The sequence below is a fragment of the Pongo pygmaeus genome, chromosome 8, assembly GCF_028885625.2.
Source record: "Pongo pygmaeus isolate AG05252 chromosome 8, NHGRI_mPonPyg2-v2.0_pri, whole genome shotgun sequence".
In the NCBI taxonomy this organism is placed as follows: Eukaryota; Metazoa; Chordata; class Mammalia; order Primates; family Hominidae; genus Pongo; species Pongo pygmaeus.
In genome coordinates, this window is record NC_072381.2 from 31,937,681 (window position 1) to 31,957,199 (window position 19,519).

General features: G+C 35.4%; 1 protein-coding gene and 1 long non-coding RNA gene across 21 annotated transcripts in view; one reads left to right on the plus strand and one right to left on the minus strand.

Moving 5' to 3' along the window:
* The window catches only part of LOC134740143 (uncharacterized), a 53,044-nt gene extending 42,364 nt beyond the window's left edge, over positions 1–10,680 (plus strand). Inside the window, exons 5-6 of the long non-coding RNA XR_010127403.1 lie at positions 9,490–9,656; positions 10,439–10,680. This is a non-coding gene — a long non-coding RNA (uncharacterized LOC134740143). The remainder of the gene's footprint in view (positions 1–9,489; positions 9,657–10,438) is intronic.
* Positions 1–19,519, minus strand: part of ZNF438 (zinc finger protein 438) — a 188,492-nt gene that overhangs the window by 36,187 nt on the left and 132,786 nt on the right. The gene's annotated exons all lie outside the window — the stretch shown is intronic.

The window sequence follows — 19,519 nt, forward strand, 5'->3', positions numbered from 1 at the left end:
AATCAGAAATTGAGACACCATTTGTGACAGCATAAAAATGAAATAATTAAGGATAAGCCTGGCAAAGTATGCAAAAGACCTATACACTGAAAACTAAAAAACACTTATAGAGAGAAATTTTAAAAGATCTAAACAAATGAAGAGATATATACCACATTCAACGGTTGGAAGACTCAATGTTGTTAAAATGGCAATTCTCTTCAAATAGATATATAGATTCAATGTGATCCTAATCAAAATCCCAGTAGACTTTTTGTAGAAATTAACCGATTTAATTTTTAAAATTCACATGAAAATAGAAAGAGCTCAGAATAATCAAAATTTTCTTAAAAAAGAAGAAAGAAATCGGACTAATGCTACTTTAGTTTCAAGAAAGAGACATACAGATCAATGCAACAGAATACAGAGTCCATAAATAAATCCACACAGATATGTATTTTCATGAAAGTCCAAAGGGAAAGCTGTGGAACACGAATAGTCCCTTCAACAAATGATGATGCTTTGTCTATATGCAAAAAACAAAAAAGAACTTTGAGCCACACCTCACACCATATACAAAATTTCAAATGCATCATATACCCAAATGTAAAACACAAAACTTCTGAAATATAAAACTTCTAAAAGAAAATACTGTGCCCTTTAGTCAGGCAAAGGTATGGCATCTGAAACATAATCCATAAAATAACAAACTAATGTGCTAAACTTCATCAAATTGCAAACTTCTGCTCTTCAAAAGATACCAATAAGACAATGAAAAGACAAGCCATAAATGGGAGAAACTATTTGAAAATAATCTGATAAAGAAATTGTATATAAAAACTCTCAAAACTAAATAAGAAAACAAATCTCCCAATTTATAATGGGCTAAAGAGGTGAACATAACACTTCTCCAAAAAAGATACATGGCTTGCAAATAAGAACATGAAAAGATGTTCAACATCACTGGTTATTAAGAAAAGATACACCTGCCTTAGGATCCAGCTAATCCCTTCCTACCAACCCAAGAGAAACGAAAGCATATGTCTATACAAAAACTTGTACAAAGAATGTTCACAGTAGCTATATTTGTAGTAGTTCCAAGCCAGAAACAACCCAAATGTTCACCAACAGATGGAATATATAAACATACAATGGAACATTACTTAGCATTTTAAAGGAACTGTTGATCTACATCACAACAGAAATGAAAAAACATGATGCTATATGAAGGAAGATAGACATTAAAGAGCAATACTCTATGATTCTACTTGCATAAGATTTTAGAGACTGTAAACTATAGTGGCAGAAAGCAGATCAATGGTTGCCAGGGGACAGGGGAGACAGAGAAGGTTGGGGGAGAGACTCTGTAAGCAGACCTGAGAAACATATACCCATCCACTGAGGTGAAGAATATATTCATTATCTTGATTATGATTAAGGTTCCAAGGGTATATATGTATATCAAAATTTATCTCATTGTACTTTAAATATATGCAATTGACTGTATGCCAATCATATCTTAATACAGCTGTTAAAAATTAAAAGGTAAATATTGGGAAAAAATTTAAAAATTCTAATAGACATACAGACATACATTTATTCATTTAACAGATGTTGTTTGCAGTATTACTATGCACTCTGGAAAAGATATACTAGACATGGTTCTTATATTCTTGTCTAATATAAAAGATATAACAATGAGATAATGCTGCACTATAAAAATGAGTAAGGACTTAAAAAATTTATAAAAGACAACATTTAACAAGTAAGCATCAGAAAGAAAAGACTTACTAAAAATCAAAGAATTGCAAATTTCTAAAATAATACTACTTTTTTGCCTCTAAATTGGCAGAAAAATGATAATACAAACTTTGGGGGAAGTCTGAGAAAGGGGTATGCTCATTTACTTCCTGTATTACAGTTGGTATAAACTCTCTGGCAATGTGCATCCTGAGCCTTATAATTCTGCATTGCTTTTGGCCCAGACCTTCCTTCCTTCCACACGTAGGAATTTTGCTCAAAAAATCATCATTGTAATGTGTAAAGGCATCATCATTATCATCATCCTCATTACCTTTAAAGAAATGTTAAGGGTGCTATTTAAAATATACAGAAAATGTAAAACTTAGAATTAGGGTATATTTTTATAATAAAGCCATTTTTAAAAATGTTTCTTAAAATATTAAGAAATATAAAAATTGCTTATGACGTTTTTGTATAAAAGGGCTGGTTATAGCCATGAGCTGTGGCTCACACCTGTAATCCCAACACTTTTGGGGGCAGAGGTGGGAGCATCGCCTGAGCCCAGAGTTTGAGATCAGCCTGAGCAACACAGTGAAACCCATCTCTACAAAAAATACAAAAAACCCAACTCTACAAAAAATACAAAAATTGTCCACGTGCATATCCATAGTTCAGATACTCAGGAAGCTGAGGTGGGAGGATCCCTTGACGACAGGAGGCTGAGGTTGCAGAGAGCCCTGACTGTGCCACTGCACGCACTCTAGCCTAAGTGACAGACTGAGACCCTGTTTTCACTCCAAAAAAAAGTGTTGGTTACAGAGCAGTATGGTTCAGTTATTTTTTTCATAACTCAAGAGAAAAATTACCCAATATTAAAAGTATGTATCTCTCAGTGGGGCATTAAAGTGCTACACAATCTTCCTTTTTATGCTTATAAAGTGATATTACAAAGTTTCCCCAATGAATAAATACTGCTTTTGCAATCAGAAAAAAATGTTTTTATTTTCATTGTTTTGAAATACTATCTTAGATGAGGAGTGCCATCAAAATAATTTTAACTGTATTCCTAATATCTTGGTATTTCATGTAGGACACCCACTCAAATGAAGTTGTATTGTCTTTTGCTGTGACATAAAGCATTGTTGCATTTAATTCTATTATAATTATTAAACATGAATAAGTTATGTAATAAATATACCTAACACTTATTAAAAATTTTTTGGATAGTTAGAATATTGCATCCTCTGATTTGATCCTCTGATTTGACTGGATAATAATATAAATATGCTAGAGGAAAATATGCATTAAATAGTTACATAAAATCTAACAGTATTTAATAAACCTTATACTATGATTCCTTGAGTAAGTGTGCATTTTTACTCAAGGAATCATAGTATAGCACTAACAGCCACTGCATCCTTCATAGTTTATAAGGAAAAACCTCTGAAAATTATAACCTGACTTTTCTTACTTAAATTGCTGAAAAGTATATTAAATAGAAAAATCTATCAGAAAGGAATAAAATTAAAGAACGCGAACAGCAAATACAATCAATTATAGCAAGATCTAATACAATAGATCTTTGTAAATCACTGTTACATGATTACTTTTCATTTTAGTTAATAAGCCACATTTAAAGAGAGTTGATTAAAAATGAAAATTAGGTGAATTGGTTATCTGACAAAGTGACAGCTTGATGGTGCTGTAAATGAAAATTTTTCTATTTATTCCTTGTTGAAGAAACCTAAGGCAGACACTGCTTTGTCTTTGTTATGCTGCTTTGCTAAGGTTCCTAAAAATAAATGTAGATAAATGTAAGAGAATAAAAGAAAATAATTTGCTCCATGCTCAACATGCTGATTAACTTTAACCCATGTTGCGAGTACATGTATAAGTGCACGCTCTTGTATGTGTATGTGGCCACCAGTCACAGAGTTGTGATGTAGATGTCAGTGTAGATTATTATTTCTAGGAAACTATTTCCTAGGGAATAAACACGTCATATATCATCACACTGACATACTGTCATTCAGATAAACGCCATAATATAATAAATTTGGCCAGGATAACTTAAAACATGCAAATATAAAAAAGGTAATGAGTCTTTTAATGTCTCAGAGCTGGTAATTCATAACAGGCTTTTCTTTATACATTAAGATAATGTTACTAACCTACTTTGATTGGGCAGCTGCTCTTTTGACAGGCCATCTTCCAGTTTTGATTCTACTGTTAGGCTGTGCCTCTTGATTTTAAAATGTAACAGGTTGATAATCACACAAGATCTTAGTTTCAGCCTAGAACCAGTCAGCGAAGCCACGGATGACAGCTTCACCTAGATTGTATTCTACACTGTAGCTCTTTTGCAACAAATGCTACTACGTGCTAGACCTACCACTAGGTAATTCAGAAACACCTCATCCTCATATGAGGATCTGCACTGTTAAGTTAAGAAACTGAAGTGCTCAAAGAAAATTAAGCAACTTGCTCAAGGTCACTCAGATGGGCCAGAATTCATTCCCAAGGTGTGTGTCATTTCCATATATACACTCCTTATGCTCTCCTGAGTGCAGCTTCTCCCTCTTCCTCTGCCCCCATCCCTTTCCCATGCATACATGTACATATAGACTAGTGTGTTCTGATGGAAATCAATGTAGAATGTCTCTGTGCAGCTATTAAAAATAAAGGAAAGTCAGTAAAACAAAGAATGGCAAGGACAAAGTAATAGGGAAAAGTGAGTTTTAAAAAAAGCTGGGAAAGGAACGAACCTGGGAAATAAAAAAATTCAAGGGAAGATGCTATATCTGAAGAACTGTTATTTTAGAAGCAGGATTAGAGGAATCCTACGTAAGTCCAGTGGACTAGGACCAGTGAGGAAGACAAAGTTACAAGGAGGCAAATTTCAACTGGATATAAGAAAGAGCTTTCTCATGATTACTGATCCTCAACTATGGACTGGATGCTATATAACTTCATCACTGAAAAACTTGAAGACACTGAGTGAAGCCTTTTATTGTTAACTATCAAAATAAATACATATTAGTATTCCTTAGGAATATGGCAGGAAAGAACTCCAAAATGTTGTATAAACTCAGACACCATATAACTGAAAATGCCACCTTTTTCTTTTGTCATAACATGAAAATGGTTATGACACATGGAAGAAAAATAGGAACTGCCTGGATGAACTTGTAATTCTGAAGTATTCAATGCTGCTCTTTGCCTTTATATACTTAGGTGTTGTTTGAAAATTTTTAATGCACTTGAGGATGAATTTTCCTGGCTTGTTTTAAGTAATTTCATGTACCCATTTACAGATGCCCCTTCAACTTATGATGGGGCTATATACTGATAAACCCATCCTAAGTCTTGAAAATAGCATAATTCAAAAATGTGTTGAATATATCCAACCTACCAAACGTCGTAACTTAGCCTACCTTAAACATGCTCAGAATACTTAAATTAGCCTATAGTTAGGCAAAATCATCTAACACAAAGCCTGTTTTATAATAAAATGTTGAATATCTCATGTAATTTATTGAATACTGTACTAAAAGTGAGAAATAGAATGGCTGCCAGTATGGCTAGTCCAAGTACAGTTTCTACTGAATGCACACGGCTTTTGCACCATTGTAAAGCTGAAAAATCTTGAGTTGAACTAAGGTGCAGCAGGGACTGTTGGTCCATTTCATTAACTTTTTTTGTTTTTTTTACTTTTAAAGTAACATTATTGAAGGATAATTTACATTCACCAAAATGCACCCCACTTCAAGATGAGCTTTGACAAAATGTATATACCCTTTAGAGTGATCACTGTATTAATCACGGCTTTTTGTAATATTTTATGATGATTTGATGTCTTAGAGGACTTGCTAGAGAGGGGAAGATACTGCCCCTTCCAGGGCTAGCTAATTCCTATATATTGCGAATGACTCCCCTGTGAGCATGTCTTTCATACGCAAACCAACCAATCCAAAGCCCATATCCTCAATCACATCCTTTATCTAACTAACACACCAAGCCAATATTTCTCCAGCCTAAATCACTGGAGTGATATGGACTACCTTATAGGCCAGGGACCACTGAAATTATTCAAGCTAGCCAATGTTAAACAGCTTTTCATATCATATCCTACCTTGTCTTTCCTGGGGAAACTACAACAAAGGCTCTAGGCCATGCTTTCCCCTGGCTCCTTCTGCCTCCTGACTGACCCAGGTGCTTCTCCCTGTGGCTTTGAATGGTATGCTATGCCCCCTCCTCTAAGGGACTATAAGTAATAAACTTTTTTTTTGAGACGGAGTCTCACACTGTTGCCCGGGCTGGAGTGCAGTGGTGAGGTCTCGGCTCACTGTACTCCAGCCCAGATTCCTCCTCTGGCTCCCAGGTTCAAGCAAGTCTCCTGCCTCAGCCTCCTGAGTAGCTGGGATTACAGATGCCAGCCACCACGTCCAGCTAATTTTTTGTATTTTTAGTAGAGATGGGGTTTCACCATTTTGGCCAGGCTGGTCTCGAACTCCTGACCTCGTGATCCACCCATCTTGGCCTCCCAAAGTGTTGGGATTACAGGCGTGAGCCACCGCACCCGGCCTAAACTCCTCTTTCAAAGAAAGTTGTCTCCTGTCACTTTACCATACCTGACTAAAACAAACACAAGTACATTTTAAAACAATCACCCTATTGAAAATACGTATCATCTCAAAAGTCCCCTTGTGCCCTTCTGTAATAAATTTCCATCCCTCACCCATGGCCCCAGGCAATCACTGATGCTTTCTGTCACTATAAATTAGTTTTGCTTGTCCTAGAATTTCCTGTCATTTCATATACATCAAACAGTAACTATTACTTATTATGTGTATCAGTAGATCATTCCTTTCTGTTGCTGAATCATATTCCATTATATGAATATAACACAATTTTTTAATCCATTAATTGATATGCCTTTGAGTTGCTGACAGTTTTTGGTTATCATGAATTAATATAAATATAAATGTGTGTGTCCAAGTTTTTGTATAGATAAATGTTTTAATATCTCTTGGGTAAAAACCTAGGAGTGGAATTATTAAGTGGTCTATTAAGCATGGACCACTTAACTTTAGAAGCAATTACTTGTTCTCCATAGTGGTTGTACTATATTTCATTTATTTAAAAAAACTACCTCTTCTAAGCAATGATGGAATTTATGTTTCTCAAGAGCAAGAGAACCCAAATACCTTCAGGCCCACTTTAGTTATATAATATTACAAACATACATACACACACACACAAACACACACATTTAGCTTTTAGGTTCAGGAGTACATGTGCGGGTTTGATACATAGGTAAACTCATGTCATAGGGGTCTGCTGTACACATTATTTTGTTACCCAGGTACTAAACCTAATACCCAATAGTTATTTTTTCTGCTCCTCTCCCTCCTCCCAACCTCCACCCTCCAACCTCAAGTAGGCTCCAGGGTCTGTTGTTCCCTTCTTTTGTGTCCACGTGTTCTCATCATTTAGCTCCCACTTATAAGTGAGAACATGCAGCATTTGGTTTGCTGTTCCTGCATTAGTTTGCTAAGGATGATGGCCTCCAGCTCCATCCATATTCCTGTAAAGGGCATGATCTCATTCTTTTTTACGGCTGCATAGTATTCCATGGTGTATATGTACCACATTTTCTTTATCCAGTCTACCACTGATGGGCATTTTAGGTTGATTCCATGTCTTTGCTACTGTGAATAGTGCTGCAACGAACATATGTCTGCATATGTTTTTGCAGTAGAATTATTTATATTCCTTTGGGTGTATACCCAGTGATGGGATTGCTGGGTCGAATGGTAGTTCTATTTTTAGGTCTTTGAGGAATCACCACACTGCTTTCTACAGTGACCAAACTAATTTATACTCCCACCAACAGTGTATAAGCATTTCCTTTTCTCTGCAACCTTGTCAGCATCTAACATGCACACACATATATATACAATCATATCTAATAGAAGCTTATAGTACATAAATCCTGACTAATAATAGTACTCATCATTTGCTCAATTGTAATAACAGTATTCTTCATTGGCTCAACTGTAATGCTTATTCTTATCTCAATCTGTCCTATTTCAGAAACAAATAAAAACAAAATTCTCAAAATGTTACTAAAGCTTTAGAGGAGCTAAAACTTAATCTACAGAATAAATTTTAATCCACATAGTAAATTCTTAATGCTTATATTGATATTTGCATTAATACAATGTATCAATGTTTGGCAATCATCTTCCTTCCCTAAATGGCTGCATGCTGCTAACGGGTTTGATTAAAAAAAACTCCCCTCCCCTCTTCCCTCCTCTCTTCTCTCCTCTTCTGAGTCTCACTCTGTCACCCTGGATGGAGTACAGTGGCACCATCTTGGCTCACTGCAACCTCCACCTCCTGAATTCAAGTGATTCTCCTGTCTCAGCCTCCCCAGTAGTTGGGATTACAAGCGTGTGCCACCACACGCGGCTCGTGTTTGTGTTTTTAGTAGAGATGGGGTTTCACCATGTTGGCCAGGCTGGTCTTGAACTCCTGACCTGAAGTGATCTGCCCACCTCGGCCTCCCGAAGTGCTAGGATTATAGGTGCGAGGCACCGTGTCCAGAATCAACACATATTTCTGAATGTCAGCCATTGAACTAGACTCACCCTTAATTTTCAGGATCATTTTCCTGCCCAATCTCAGGTATGCAATGAGTTAAAAACCTGGGGAACTGAGTAGGGAGATGTACCATTTCTAACTGAAACTTCTTACTGTATGATCTTGGACAAATCATTTAATCATTTTTTCCATTTCAGTTTCTGCTTATAGAAGGTAAGAGATAAAACACTTAACTCTTTTTGCTGGAGAAAGGATTAAACTGGATACCACATGCTGAAAATACTTTGTAAAAAAATTACTCAAAAAACAGCATATTACATTATATGTTAATAATGTTCTCCAGAATTCCTTAAAAAGAAAAGAAATGTTTTATTATCTTTGGCATTCCCCCCCCCAAAAAAAGAAAGAAATATACTAGAATATACTTAGAAGTACAAAAAACATTATTTCCAATTGTATGATCTAATCATTGACCGTTATAAAATGCCATGTACAAAAAGGCACCTGTGTTCCTGTTTGGTTAACATGTGTTGCACATATGACTGCACTTGGTAGGTTAAGAATGTTTAAGAGGGCATTTTTCTGCCTCAATAAAAATCTATTAGGAAAATATGTTCTAGCTTAGATCCTTATTTTTCCTTCATAGGTTTTCTGTTCATTTTCTTCCAACTCATCTGGTTCTAACTACAATTGCAAATTTATATTTTTAGTTCCCAGGTTCCAGGGTGAAATGTTCTCTCCTTCCTACATATCTCTAAGTGGCTACCTCCAAACTCAAGGCAGCTCCTGCCTCCAAATGTGCTCCTCCTCTATTTTCTAAAGCCATTGTCTTTGCTCTATGGGAACCTTTACTGCCTTAGGTCAGGTCCTCACTGCCTGTTGCCTGTATTACAATAGCTCCTAAATTGTCTTCCTGCCTCCAGTCCAATCTATTCTCTCTGATGCAACTAGAATAATCTTTCCACTTTTACTTTGCAATCTAAAAATATTCAAGTCAAGTAAACATTTCTACACAGCTTATTATTTTGAAAATGCAGTCATCATGTCCTCTTCCTCAGAGACATGCACTCTCAATTCTTAGAGTTGATTCTTCCAGCATTTATACCTCCATTATCGTTAATAACATGCTTATAATTTCACTTCTTGATTGTTCAATTTTAGGCATTATCAACTGATGTCCCACAATGGAGGATGAAGATTTACTTCCTCTCTCATCAATAAAAATGTCGGATAATTTTTGTGAGTACACAATTCCAGCTTGAAAATTAAAGGCAATGTTCCACTATATTCTGGTTTCCAACGTTGGTGTGAAGAAATCCAAAGCCACTGTGAGTAGTCCTTTGTATATAATTTGCTTTTATTGTGGAAACAATGTTTATAAACTTCACAGTGAAGTGTCTCAGTCTATTTTCTTCCACTTTCCAAGTGTTTGGTGGGGCCTCTTAATCAGAAAATTTGTGCATTTCAATTCCTAGGATATTTTCTTCAATTATTTTTCTAAGATTTCCTCATTTACTTTGCTCTGCTCTCTTTTCTTCCCCCTTGAATTCCTATTATTGAAATGTTGGGCTTCCCTGGCTGGTTATGCTTTTCTCCTCTTTATTATGTTTTGTTTTCTATTTATTAATTTTTGCTCTTTCTGGAAAAATTCCTTAACTTTACCTCCCAGTGTTAAAAATGTGTTCCATCTGTGATTTTTAAAATTTGAAGCAATGTCTTATTAATTCTGCCATTAATATACTTTTCCGTAACTAAAAGTGACAGATAATTAAGTTTATTTGATTTGTATAGATTGCTTGGTTGTGTTTTTAGAAGGACTGCAGCACTCTTAAAATAATTTAAGAAATTTATTTTATGTAAAAGTAAAAATTATCTTAGTCTCTTGAATTTATCTAACATCAGGTTTGGGGGCCTTTCAGATATATCAATATTAAGTTTCACTAACTAAAGACAACAAGTCCTAGGAAACACTGATTTCCAATATTATCTATAAATACAATACAGTGACTATGCTGCCATAGCGCATTTTAGTTAAGTCTAGAAAGACCCACGTTTATGGCAAATTTTAACAAACAGGCCTATCCTCTGTTTTATTTGTTCAAATGTCTAGGATACAGTCATAAGAAAAAGATTTGATTCTTTCTACATCAAGCAGAACATCCTTGGAATTTCTAGCCTGGATTTCCAATGCTAACAGAATGTTCAGAAGGCATTCAGGCCAGTGAAGTTACCATCACAACAAAGATGAATGCTTTTCAAAAAAGAATTGCATTATTTGCTAATAACTGATACTTAGCAGCAAAATAAAAGCCATAAAATAAAGAGGCTGTCATTTACACTTCCATAATATAGACATGTATTGTGAAATTGTTCTTTATTTTGTTTTCCTCAATCAATCTGGCTGGCAGGGCTTTGATCAGTTTGGATTTAATTCACTGCTTTTGAAATGATCACATTTCCACCATTTTTGCTGGGGATACATTCCAAGATCCCCAGTGGATGTCTAAAACTGTGGATAGTACCAAACCCTATATATACTGTATTTTTTCCTATACATACATACCTATGATGAAGTTTAATTTATAAATTAGGCACAGGAAGAAATTAACAATAACTAATAAGAAAATACAACAATTATAACGACATATAATGCGTGAATGTGAACACATATATAACAACATACAAAGGCTATGTGAATGTGGTCTCTCTATCAAAACTCTATCTTATTGTACTGTATCTCAGGTAACTGAAATGAGAAGAGAAACCACAAATAAGGGAAGACCATTGCATTGATATATTAAGCATTTACTTACATTGCTACAGTCTTCAAAAACTTTTTTTTAACATTCTGTTTGTATATTGATTAAAAATATAAGTACCAGTCCAAAAAAAAAAAGTTCAAGCACTAAAAAAAAGAATAAATTGAAAAATAAGCCTCCTTCTCATTCTATTCCCCCAATTCCCCTCCTCAGAGGCAACAGCTCAACAGCTCTTTGCACCTTTCTGGGCATCCTTTCAGAAATGGTTTTAGGTTTACAGAAACTCACACATATAGAAATAAGCTCTGTCCCCTGTCCGCATTTCCATACTGAAGCAGATTATACATACTGTTCTTTTTTCACTTAATATGTTTTTGAGAGTTTGCTATCTCAGCACTTATCAAGCATCTTCATTCTTTTTAAAGACTGCATAGTATTTGATTGTGTGGAACCATTATTTTTTAACCCACTGGTTGACAATTAGATTGTTCTTAGCCTTCTGCTCTTACAAAGCTACATACAGTGTGCACCCTTGCATGTACATCTTTGCTAACATGTGGGAAGTCTATCTGCAGGAAGTCACAGTAAGAAATTTCTGGGTTGACTTAACATTTTTCTAGATTTTGCCAAATTGTCCTTCAAAGAAGTTGCACTGATTTATCCAACAATGCATGAAAGTGCCTCAAAACCACCACTTGCAAAAATTGCCACAGGAATTTTTCAATCCAATACTCAAAACGTTTAAGGATTCTAACATGCCTATGTAATTGTCTCAACTTTAGCTGAATATGCAAACGTTGCATTTTACTGAAATATACAAACCACGAAAACCAAGTTTCCCATCTCCAGGACTTAGAAGGGTGATTGTTTATGGGAAGTCCCACCAACAAACTACAAATGGGAAAAGGAGTCCGTTGCAAGAGACAGTGCTGCTGCCCAACATCACCAAAAGGAAGTGAGCATTAGTGTTCATGCAGCATGACCCATTAGTTTGTATCAACATTTTCTTGCTATGAAAATGAAAACAAATTGATTTCCTAATTGAAAAAATCAAACCACACCACATAACGTTATAAGAGAAAACATTGTTACATATTTGAAAAAGTAGTCTTTTAAAACGTTTTTCTTTTTAAAACATTACAGGTACAGTTTTAAGATGAATTTATAGTGTAAAAATCATGCTCCTTTATCTAAGATGAAATGGTGTCTTGACTGAGGTGCTACCAGCTGAGGATATGTGAACCCAATTAACCCAATTTTTAACTTGTCCATACTAAGTGGTTCATTTTAGATGTACACTGCTCCCTAAATCCTTTAGGGTACAACATGGAAAAACCATAAACAGGCTATAAAGGTCATGACATTAATTTTGCTGTCATTATCATACCTTCAGAACGCATTCAAAACTAAAAAAGTCTTATCCTCTGGGAAGGAAGGCCAATCTGAAACTAATTATGGTAGTTATTATTGTAATACTATTAAATTAAACACTGTGACCCTAGCTAAATTTATTTTGGTACATTTTGTTAATGAATAAAACTACTCAAATAATACTGTACTGTTGCACACAGCAAAATGGTACATCAGAAGACTAGAACAAAGTAACCACTCAAAAACTTGAATTTTCATTAACCTAGAGCTTAACTGGAACGTTTAATGTATTAATAAGCATCCATGAACTCTCTTTGCAGAAGATGCTCTATTTGTTCCACAGGTTTATTTAAGAGGTAAAAACTTCACATGGGTAGAATAACCACTACTATTTATTTAAACCCAAAAGAAAATAAAGAGGGAAATATCTCAGTAGCTTCTTTTTCTGAATAAGTTTTTAAGAATCAAACTGCTTCGGGTGTTGGGAGGACAAGACGGTCCAGAGGCAACATCTAAGCTTAATAATTTCCTGCCAGTTCAGGTTCCTACCGTCTTACCAACACCTGGCCTGAGCACCAGGTGGGAGAGGAAGCCGCCGACCCAGCACCTGGGAAGTATGAATGTGTGTGTCCTCTAGTGCCCTGAAACCAGAATCATAGCCACACAGACTCTGGCAGGCTCATTTTAATCCTTGTAAATGCTGGAAGACAGCGATCAGGGCTGAGGACAGTGATATAAATGGGTGGGGAAGAAAAATTAGGCAAGGAGAACTATCAACATCTGTGTAGGACTAACGATCAAGAGAAAGATGGGTAAGTAGCAATCACAAAAGAAAGAAAAAGTAGGAAGAAAAAAGGAACAAGGGCAACATTATTATACAAGGAGAAATAGCATTTGAAGAAAAACATCACTTAAATTCCAGTTTCTTTAAATATCTCAGAAAACCATTCAATCAGTGGTTCATACAGTCTTGCAGTTAGAAAAGATGCTTATAGTACTTTGTGTGCACGGCTGATAGTCTTGATAGTCTATAACTACTAATTGGTATAAATGGCTATGTTGCTAGTCAACTGCAATAGTTTATTAAAATTTAGGTTGGGATAAAGTTAAATATTTGAAGAGCACCTTTATTTCTCTAAATTTGAAAGTTAACCTTACAACAAAAATTTCTAACTGGTCTCTGTTTAGAAGTGTTAGCTGACTATGAGGCATTACCACATAGGAAAGATGAGAAAAATCAGAATGCAGAAGGCCCTAGAGGACCATTTTTTTCTTGCAACGATTTGTTAAATAGTTTACTTGTGGATACTCAAGGATCCTAATTAAAAGGATACAACTAGGTGTGCTTTCCTCTTCCTTTGTTTTCCTGTATTTGCCCAAGTCCCCACAATCTATTTCTAGATCCACTCCTCCAACTGCATTTTGTACTCCGAGTGTGTACATTTTCACATTAGCGGATGAAGCAACACTTCAAGTTAGGGCATGATGGTGCTAGCCAAGAGTTCACTTTCAGGAGTAGTCATCTTTGCAGTAGTTATTTTATAATTATGTAGATATTTCATTACATTTTGTTCTTACTTTAGAAAAATTAGTTTGGGTGTTTGGAGATGAAAAGATGAAAAGTAAATGTGACTGAGATGACACCAAAAACATAGGCAGCAAAGGTAAAAATAGATAAACTAGACTATACCAAAATTTAAAACTTCCATGTATCAACAGATACAATCAACAGAGTGAAAAGGCAACTTATAGAATGAAAGAAAATATTTGCAAATAATTATCTGATAAGGGATTAATATCCAGAATATATAAAGAACTCCTAGACTCAACAAAACCCAAATAACCCAACTTAAACATGAGCAAAGGATTTGTATAGACATTTCTCTAAAGATGATGTACAAATGGCCAACAAGCATATTAAAAGATGTTCAACATCACTAATTAGAAAAATGCAAATCAAAACCACAATGAGATATCACCTCACACTCATTAGGATGGCTACTATTTAAAAAACAAAACCCAGAAAATAACAAGTGTTGGTGAGGATATGGAGGAATTGAAACTCTTATTTACCATTGGAAATGTAAAATGGTGCAGAAACTATGGAATACTGTATAGCAGTACCTCAAAAACTTAAAAATAGAATTATCATATGGTCTAGCAATTCCACATCTGTGTGAATATCAAAAAGAACTGAGGCCGGGCACGGTGCCTCATGCCTGTAATCCCAGCACTTTGGGAGGCCGAGACGGGCAGATCATGAGGTTAGGAGATCAAGACCATCCTGGCTAACATGGTGAAACCCCGTCTCTACTAAAAATACAAAAAAATTAGCTGGGCATAGTGGCGGGCGCCTGTAGTCCCAGATACTTGGGAGGCTGAGGCAGGAGAATGGCGTGAACCTGGGAGGCGGAGCTTGCAGTGAGCCGAGACCGCGCCATGGCACTCTAGCCTGGGCAACTGAGTGAGACGCCATCTCAAAAAAAAAAAAAAACAAAAAAACTGAAAGCAAGATCTCAAAGAGATATATGCACATCCATGTTCATAGCAGCATTTTTCATAGTAGCCAAGAGGTGAAACAACCCAACTGCCCATTGACAGATAAATGGATCAACAAAATGTGATATATACATACAATGGATTATTCAACTTTAAAAAGAAAGGAAATTCTGACACATGCTACAATATGCATGAACCTTGAGGAGACTATGTTAAATGAAATAAGCCAGTCGGAAAAGGGCAAACATTGTATGATTCCATATATATCAGGTATCTAGAGTAATCAAATTCAAAGACAGCAGAATAGTGGTTTCTGGGGGATAGGGGGTTGTGGTGGGGGAGGAGGGGAGGCCGGAAGAGAAGAAACCAGGGAGAAATTGGGAGTTGTTTGATGGGTATACGGTTCCAGTTTTACAAGACGAAAAATTCTAGAGTTTGGCTGCACAACAATGTGAATGTAATTAACACTACTGAAATGTACACTTAAAAAGGGTTAAGAAGGTAAATTTTAAGTTATGTGCTTTTTACCACAATAAAAAAAAGTAAATGTGATCATAGTAGTGATATGAAACGTAGGTCTTGCAAACAATATTAAGTTTAGGCAAAAATGGCAATCACTCAGGGTGTTTTATGTGGCAAGTCTTTTAACTTTTACTGGAAGCATACTTGACTTAAGCCAGGCATGTGCTCAACTGTAAAGAAAAAGGATAAAACTAAAGAATATTTACAAAGTATACAATATTTATACTAGACATACATCTATGTCAGAAAGAATGACATATTCTTTTTGAATTGTATAATGTTTTACTAGTACTCTGGTAAAGGAATATCTTCTTAGCATATGTCTTTTTGTTTGTTTTACTTTTACACACTGTATATCTGGGTAGTTTTTTGAGGAACATATTTTATACAAAAGTAAATATTGCCTATAAAAAGGGAAGTACTAGCCTAGGGCTCTTCAGGCCATAGGATATCAACACAGCCACTCTGAAGATTGGATCTTGTTAACTTCTTTCTATATTCCCCCCAATACTATCACCCGATGTTCTCTGGTGAGTTTATCAGAAAGGCAGGGAGTTTCAGGTAATCTTGTTCATAAGGCCATCTTAGTATCAGCACCTGACAAAAGATCCAGTGCTATAGAGCAAGTGCTTCAACAAATAACACCTTCTCAGCTCCAGATTGGTCCCGGCAGAGGAGATTCCTGACCTCCCTTAAATCTACCACCACTCAGCCACCTCCACTCCCCAGGCTCTGGCATTAACAAAGTTGGCCTGAAAACAGCAGGTTAACCCAGTGGTTCCAGATTACAATCATCAGATGAAAATATGACATCACAGAGATGAGCTATAAACCCCTAAATCAGCTTTCAGATTAAAGCAGCAAGGTCATTTCCTCCTGGGGTCTTCAAGACCTGGGTCTTTACTCACAACACTGACAGTGAGATAAGCAGACAGTGGTGAGGACATGTGGGGGCAGGGGCAGTGCTCTGGGGCACACAAGGCCTTGTGGGGTTGCTCCTGAAACAGTTACTTGAAAGATCTAAACTGCTGACAGAGATTGTTCACGTCCAGACTGCAACCTCTAACAAAAATCACACAGCATTAAACTTGAAACTGAAATACAACGAATGGGAAATCCGTTACCATTTTGGTATACAATCTTAAATACAATTAAATACAATATTAAATATAATATGACAAAATCAATTGGTTGCTGCTGTAAATTCACTAAGCATTTGGTTTCCTCATGAATGATTAGTCTGGGGGGTTAACTTTAGTCTAAGTAAAGGCATATAATAGTAACAGGATGATTTCAAGAGGTAAGAAATTGCTAAGGGTGAAAAAGGAAGAATTGGAAAGAAAAATGACTTTCTATGTATACTTTTTTGTAAATCTTTTGAATGTTCTACCTTAAAGAATACAACTTAAAACAGCAGTATCAACAATGAGAACAACAAGAATAAAGTAGATCTAGGGAGAGAGGTGGTTCTCAATCAACACTGCCAGGGAAAGATGTCCATAACATCATCTTAAGTGAAGCAAGCTGTGGAACAGTACGTATATTCTGATCTCCTTTGCCCTTAAAGGAAAAAAAAGTTGTATTCTCACAGAGAAACATCAAATTATCAACAGTGGTTACTTTTGGGGCTTGACTTGGTGGCACTTCCACCTTTAATTGGGTATAATACATGTATGTGTGTGTATATGCTTTTGTATATATTGTATGTATTTATATAATATATTGTATATATTTATATAATACATAACTACATAACCATCTATTTTTATACTAAAAATAATAACCATTCTAAAAGGGGGGAAAATGCCTAGTTAGATTCCACTTTAAAAATATATTTCTGTTTAAGAAGAACAGATATTTTGATTTCCAAATAGTCTTTCTTTCACTTTTGGTATTTTCTGCATTCCAATCTCATGGTGACCATTACACTCAATATATAATTTCCTGGCAAAATCAAATGTGTAAAGTCGTCCATCCATCAATCGTCCAGTATAGCAATTCAGTAGATTGTGCCTGTATCAATAAGAGGGACACCGTATGTAATTTCCTATAATTCTCATTCAATACTTTTTCTAAACTCAAAATAATTTCAACTTAGTAACAGATCTTTAGTTAAGGATGGATCTTCAAAATCATCACAAATTTTTAAAAAATCCAAAGAATATTCTCCACCTTCTTCAGATTAGTTAAGGTCCCGTTATTCTACATTTTCTTTGCACAATTTAATTCTCCTTTCCCAACACTGACCACACTTACGTTAACTTCACATCTATCTTCCTCACCAGACTGAAAACTCTACAGGGGCAGGGTGCAAGTCTGTCACATTCTTAACTTCAGGACCTTGGACGAAGTCTTTCAAAAATATTTGATGAATTAACTTTGAATGGTATAAACCTTAAAAAAAAGGAGTTACAAGATTTTGCAGATATTCAAGGGGAAAGAAGATGCTAAATAAAGATTATATAACTAACCAAATAAGAAAGATCCACATCATACTTAAAAACAGCACATAGATAGAAGAAAAGGTTATTTGCCTTAATGATTGGTGTGACAAAATTAAAGCACATGTTCTCCAAGCACAACTGCTAAAAGCCTCCAGAGTTTGGCCACTTTATAAATATCAGGCTTTCAGTCACAAAAACAAAGGCTTTAAAGAAATAACCACAAGTAACTTCCAAAATGGGATTATAATACTATATTCTTAAGGTACATTATCATTGAAAAATTCATCTTATTAACAGGCTGTTTCAGAATTCATTATATTTCAATAATCTTTTAAAAAAGAAATACAGAATAGCAAATGTAATGAACCTCCTCCCCACCCCTCCACACACAGGGCACACAGAGTCAGACTTTTGTTTTGACAGCTCTTGAGACTAATCCAAATCTATTAATACTCTGGTGAATATGTATAGTTTTTGGCATGTATATACTTACACAATCTACTAGAGTTTAATTAACTCTACTCATGAACTTGTATGCCAGTTTCAAGAAAATTTTAACCAATGTAGAAAATTATCCTTTTGAAAACAAAACAAAACAAACCAAAGTTTTCTCGCCACAAGGATAGCTAATTAAAGTTATATACTTTCTTATGCACCCATCTTTTGTCAAAATAGGGCAGTATAAAAAGTAGGCATTCACTCTAATCAACATAACTGATAACCCCACAAAGCAGGCGTTGGAAAACTTTCTGTAAAGGGTTACATGGTAAATATTTTCAGTTTTGTGGACCGTACCATCTGTGTCATAACTACTCTATTCTACTAGTGTGGTAAGAAAACAGCGACAAGCAATATATAAGGTTATTTACTAAGTTCCAATAAAAACTATGTATGGATACTGAATCAAAATTTTGTATCATTTTCATTGATCACAAAATATTGTCCTTTGTTTTTTTTTCAACAATTTAGAAATATAAAAATCATTCTTAACTTGCAGGCCACACAAAACCAGGCCCAATTTGGTTTGCTAATCCCTACTCTAAACCAATGACTTAGTAAACCTGGTTTATACCACTTACTAGCTATGTAACCTTGCCCTCACTCCACCAAAACAGCCCAAACAACAAAGAAAACCACCACCACCAATAACCATAACTGAATTAACCTCTTAGTTAGCAGGTGGGAGTTACAGAGCTATTTTATTGGTATAACAGCAGCAGCAACTAACATTTATTTTGAGATTACTATGGCTCCAAACAGTGTTCTAGGCATTTTAAGTATATGCTAATTTCTTTAATTCTCATCACAGCCTTGGGATGGATATTTTGTGATCCCCATTTTACATACAAGGAAATTCAGGCACAGAGAGATTAAGTAACTTATTTAAGCTCACCCAGCTAGTAAAATGTGGAGCTGAGGTTTGAAGACAGGTACTGGGTTCTGCCCTCAGTGGCCTCAGAAATTAAAATGCACAACAGAATAAGTACACATGAAAAACAATGATAGTTAATGCTCATCAATAATAAAAAGCTAATTTTTAGATGGCCTATACTGCAGTAAGAAAAATGGAAACTTGATTCAAATAGATGCGAGCAT